At 45.0% G+C, this 6,143-nt stretch overlaps 1 protein-coding gene across 1 annotated transcript in view; it reads right to left on the reverse strand.

Annotated features, from left to right (window-relative positions):
* Window positions 1–6,143, reverse strand: part of grin2ca (glutamate receptor, ionotropic, N-methyl D-aspartate 2Ca) — a gene marked incomplete at both ends in the record, with an annotated part of 62,738 nt that overhangs the window by 22,405 nt on the left and 34,190 nt on the right.

Raw genomic sequence — 6,143 nt, forward strand, 5'->3', positions numbered from 1 at the left:
TATATCTACCTGTCTTTATTGTCGAGCCACCCCTTGACATAAAGCTTCAGTGTTTACACCAGATCCCACTTAGAGTTGTCAGAATGTGGTAAAGAACTTGCTCACGGCTCTCTTACCCCAGGAAGGTGTAACATGGCTCTCAATCAAGCAGACAGTTATGTGTTCTATAACAACAAAACAAGACAATTTCCTGGTACGTTCCCTCTCTGAAGACAAGCCCTCGCAGGACGCATCTGCTGTACGCAGCCTTTTGGAAAAGCAGGAAAACACAGCTCTTCAACACCCACTCTCCCCCTCTTTCTCTCTCTCTTTCTCTCTCTCTCTTTCTCTCTCTCCCCCTCTTTCTCTCTCCCCCTCTTTCTCTCTCTCCCTCTTTCTCTCTCACACTCTCTCCCTCTTTCTCTCTATCTTTATCTCTCTTCCCCCTCTCTTTCTCTCTCACTCCCCCCTCTTCCTCTCTCTCTCTCTCTCTCTCTCTCTCTTTCTTTCTGTCTCTCTCCCAGACAGAGAGCAGTGATGGCAATGGCTCTATGCTCTAACTCTGTCCTCTAAATCTATCCTCTCTCTGTATTAAACAGATACCAAAACATATTGAGGTGCAGGGACAACGCACACACACACACACACACACACACACACACACACACACAAACACACTCACTCACTCACTCACTCACTCACTCACTCACTCACTCACTCACTCACTCACTCACTCACTCACTCACTCACTCACAAGCTACACTGACAGGAAGAATTGTGTTGATACTCATGTTTATGTTATTATGATAATATCTGAATTAAGTCAATAGCTAGTTAATGACTGCAACATGCAGAGCAGTGTAATTATATACTACTTCCGCCCCCCCTCCCCCCTCTCTCTCTCTCTCTCTCTTACTCTCTCTCTCTCTCATGCATGCTGATGTGCTGGAGATACTAGTGACTACTACTTTAAGGGGGCGATCACACCTGGGAAAGACGCTAGAAACGAGACGCTAGTAAAACCATTTATTTCCTATGATATGTCTGACTGGCGTTCCGGCGTCTTTTTTTCGACGGGCGTCTTTCAAGCGTCTTTTCTTGCAGGCGCGTCAGTTTTGCGTTTGTAGACGCTGAATAAAAAAAAAAGTTTTGAGCATCAGACGCGAGAAGCGCAATTTCATCATCGTCATATTTGGCCCAGGGTTTTCAAGCGTTCAAGCGTCTTTGAAGCGTCCGCGTTTCTAGCGTCTTTTCCAGGTGTGATCACCCCCTAATGATAAGGTAAACATTCCTGGAACTTCTGGAACTTATAAACCTAAAATGCCGCCATCGGACTAAGAATAAACTCATCGCCAGTGTCAGTGCTGATTTATGAGGTTGGACCCAGCAGTGAAATAACTTGAACGGCGCAGAGTGTCTGCGCTCTGCACATTGAAGTACCCCTGATTGATTGATTGATTGATTGATTGATTATACTTTATTGTCCCCGTGGGGAAACTTGTCTTGGGTATAGTACCGTAGTGCTTCAAAGTGCAACAGAGACATTACATACAACAGGCTTGCTCAGTGTTCTCTGCCTGCTTTTTTTTCTTAACGGGCACAACACCAGCTACCTGAAAATGCAACAAGGGGGCCTTCGCCGACCCAATCCTCCGACTGGGGAGATCGTGCTCTGACACCGAGGGCACCGATTCAAAGCCGGCTTAGCGGACAGTTGTCCAGTTTGCTCCCCAGTGCCAGATATATTAAATTATATATTAATATATAATTATATATATATATATATATATATATATATATATATATATATATATATATAAATAGATATTATATTAAATCTGATTCAATGGATGCATGTTTTGGGAATAAGCCTTGTCATTGTTTATTACTGCTCAATGGGCCCATGCACTCTTGACCTCAAGGGGGGTGAGGGACCCTGCCTTTTTCGCCCTCTCATAGAGAAGTGCCTTTTTTCTGCAGGCCATTTATAAATAAATTCCTGTTGCTCAGAGCTTGTCCTGCCTAACAGATTTTGATTGCATCAAAATATCAGGTTAGAAAATAATTCATTACTCCCGGGCAAAGCCCTACCTACCCTCTCTCTTGTTTTCCTAGCTACCACAGCGCGCGCACTGTGAGCGAAACAAATGCACCCGCACACGATAGGCACTCGATAGTCGTCAGGTCAGTCAGTCGAGTAAATGTCTTTTTGAGGCAGACACAGGCATGTTACAGGTATGTGGCCACATACTAACACTAGAAAACATGTTAATTTTTGTTTTATAGTGATATATTGTATTGATGAGCTTTACCCTTTGCTAGTACTAGCCCGAATGCAAGAATCAGTCTCTCTCTTTCTCTTTCCCTCATGAGTTTTAATGTTGTCTTATTGTGTCAGTAGCTAATTAGCTAATGTAGCCTAATATTAGCTAGGTAACGTCATTCTCTCTCTCTTTCTCTCTCTCTCTCTCTCTCTCTCTCTCTCTCTCCCTCTTTGTCCAATTAAAGAAAATAGGCTAAATGTTTTGTAATATCATCATTAAACAGTAACAGTGCAATTTTGATTGTAGGCTTCTAACTTAACCATTCATCATTCTCCCCCCCCAGTCCAGCCAGACCTTCCTCCAGCGCAGGCACAGCGTAGACTAAGTGTGGAGACAGCTCTGGCTATGTGAGACTGTATTAAAGTGGACAGATGAGCACTTATTATACCAACTTTCAAGAGTTTGCCTCTCCTCTCTTTCTATCTCTTACCCAGTGATCTATCTCTCTCCTCTCTATCTATCTCTCTCTCTATCTCTCTCCTCTCTATCCATCTCTCTCTTCTCTCTATCTCTCCGCTCTCAGTGAACATCTGTTTTCAAGCTGTGAGAACCAGAGAGGGTCAGAGTCACCCCTTCACCTGCCTCTCTCTCCAGCTTCTCTTCCTCTGCCAAGCATATGCTCAGCCAGGAAGTCTGTTAGTGGACTGAATAGGATATTTTGTAAACCCCCCTCTCTCTCTACAGTATCTCTCTCTCCCTCTCACTCTCTCTCTCTCTCTCTCTCTCACTCTCTCTCACACACACACACATACACACACTCTCTCTCTCCCTCCATCACTCTCTCTTTCAATTCAGTTCAATGAGGCTTTATTGCCGTGACCAAACAAAATATAGTATTGCCAAGGTAGTGCAATTGTATAATACAATTACGTAATAAAATATATAACATTCTCAAGATACAAACAATGTTTGTGTCTTTTCTGTGTGTGTGTGTGTGTGTGTGTGTGTGTGTGTGTGTGTGTGTGTGTGTGTGTGTGTGTGTGTAATAATATGACGTATATTGCTGGGTAGGTGTGTGTGTGTGTGTGATAATATGACGTGTATTGCTGGGGAGGTGTGTGTGTGTGTGTGTGTGTGTGTGTGTGTGTGTGTGTGTGATAATATGACGTATATTGCTGGGGAGGTGTGTGTGTGTGTGTGCGGTTCTCAACATATACAAAATAGATAGTCAATACAATATTCTTTACCTTCCTTCCTTCCTCTCTCTCTCTCTCTCACTCTCTCACTCTCTTCCCCAACAGCTACTGTATGGTTCTATTACCCTCTGATATTGTTTTTCATGTTCGGGGGAGACTGAGCCTGCATTATTATTTAGCAGTCTAATTATGAACCCCAAACCAATTCCAATATAGCAATTTAGCTTTTTAAAAAGAACACATATTTTAACGACCTGCATAACTTACTTTGACTTCAATCAGTGAAGTCATTTCACAGGGATTTGACCGATACGTGCCTAAATTTAAAAAAACTTTTTGCGTTGGTTTTTGATGTGGACGGTGTTAACAACTGGGAAGTCAAGTCGATGACGGTTGTGGTAACAGTGGCTGGAGGTGGACGATCGCTGGGTTCACTGATCATTCTTCGTACCTCCGTCAATATCATCGCCTTTACTGTTACTGGCCACAATATCCAGGCCCTTCGGGGGCGAAAGCCGTTCAAAAGCACAACCGCTGCTTTTCCCTTTGCAGCGGATGCCGTCACAGCGCAGGGTAAGCGCGGGTCAATACTTCGTTCTGGAGCCGAAGGCCTGGACACCAGCTAAAATGCGGCGAAAATGAAGTATGGATTAGATCATGGGTTCCCAAACTGTGAGGCGGGCCTCCCCTGGGGGGCCCCAAAGAAATTCAGGGGAGGCGCGGAGGGATGGTAAAAAAAAGGAAAAACATGTTTTTTATTTTTAAAATGTCTATGGTTTTTATGAATGAAATGTGATTTTAAAGTTCAGAAGATCGAAATGAATAATGTATCCTAAATTTGTGGCTAGTGCAGAGAGAGCCTCCCCCCACAGGAATGAATGTATTGTGCGAAAACGTCATAACGTTAACTAGCAACAGGTGCCGCCGAGCTAACTTAGCTGTGTAATGTTATGGGCTAGCTAACGCTGCCTTGCAAAATGAACAAATTTGGGGGGCTGGGGGGGCGCGGGTGTGTCACTGTTTTCAGAAGGGAGGCCCACATTGACGGAGTTTGGGAACCCATGGATTAGATAATGGCACCCAGCACTTTGCACCACCGCTGATATAATAACAGCCGCGCACGCCGCAACGATACGGGTGACGCGAGGACGACGGAGAGAAGAAGACAAACTACGTGGCGTCGCGGTGTGACCGAGCGGAACCGGTTGAGCTCGCTCCTTGGTGTGAGAACCGTCCAACCGCGCGGTCGAATTGCGAGCTTTCCGGTGGCGTAGGCGATGTTTATTGGGTCAAGATCCAGCCCGGTGAGGTGGCAAGTGTTGGTGGAAGGAATAATGTTTATCGGTCATGTGTGTTTGTTTTCAGAGGAGGTGGGAGGGGCTGGAAGCAAGATCCAATCATCTGATGCTGAGAGGGGCAGGGAAGTAAACCACTACGCCATGTTTCTGCGTCTACCTAACACTACACTCGACAAACTAAACTGCTATATTGAGACATAATACCAGATTTTTCAGGTCAGAACATTTAAGGTTCCACACCTTGTGGACCTAAAAAGAGTTCTATCTTGAACTTTAGGGTTCTAAACAGTCCCACGGTTATTTTGTTATCACAAATCGTTCTAAATACAGTAGCACTCATTTCTTCTTTTTTTTCTGGTAGTGTCCACGCTTCGGCATGGCCGAGTAACTATCTGTCCTGAGTAATCTGCTCACCTGTGACTGATATCGTAATCAGCTGAAACACGTTCTATAATCTCACCCCGTTCTGTATCTGTTCACCTCACAGAGCATAATACTGCTGGCTTACACATGATGGCTGACCTAAATGTTTAGTCGTTGTCATCCTTGGAGAGAGAGAGGGCGGGATGATGGAAAGAGAGAGAAAAAGAGAGGGGGGGGATAGAGAGGGGGGAGAAAGAGAGAGAGAGAAAGAGAGAGAGAGAGAGAGAGAGAGAGAGAGAGAGAGCTGTGGACCAGACTGACATACAGGTCAGCATTCCAGTGTGTCCAGCCTACAAGCCATTTAAAAATACATCACAGTTACAGAAAATCAATCCATCCCATTTATGTCACTGCCACCAAACAGTAAACAAGAGAGTGCCAACAGCCTTGTGCTAACAGCACCCCCCTTCTCATCACACAACTAGAGAGAGAGAGAGAGAGAGAGAGAGAGAGAGAGAGAGACTTATTTGTCTCTTCCAAACCTCATAACTTGATGATAATCTCCGACTGTTTAACTTGCGCACAGTCACCAAAACAATCATCATTCTCTCGGTCGAGGCTGTCAGCTGCTGTCACACGAGAGACAAACACAAATACCACGATCACAATATCCTCCTTTCCTCTCTTTGTCTCTCTGCCCTCTCTCTCTCCTTCTCTATGTCTGTGAGTGGATCCTCTCGCCCTCCCAACTCATCCAGCCTATTGATTAATCCTCTGGTTCCCTCTCTCCCAGCTTATAGGTTTTGTCTAATGGATCAGAACTACAAATCCCATCAAACGGTGCTTGGATGAGGCCCATCTCAGCTCTGCAGTCAACACACCGATTGAGGGGAATTAAGCTGCCTGCTCCTGCTCAAAGGACTTTGTTATTCAGTACATGCGTGCACGCACACGCACGCACACACACGCACACACATGCACACACACGCACACACACACGCACACACATGAACACACACACACACACACTCACCACGCACGCA

The sequence above is a fragment of the Borostomias antarcticus genome (assembly GCF_949987555.1).
Source record: "Borostomias antarcticus genome assembly, chromosome: 14".
Taxonomy (NCBI): domain Eukaryota; kingdom Metazoa; phylum Chordata; class Actinopteri; order Stomiiformes; family Stomiidae; genus Borostomias; species Borostomias antarcticus.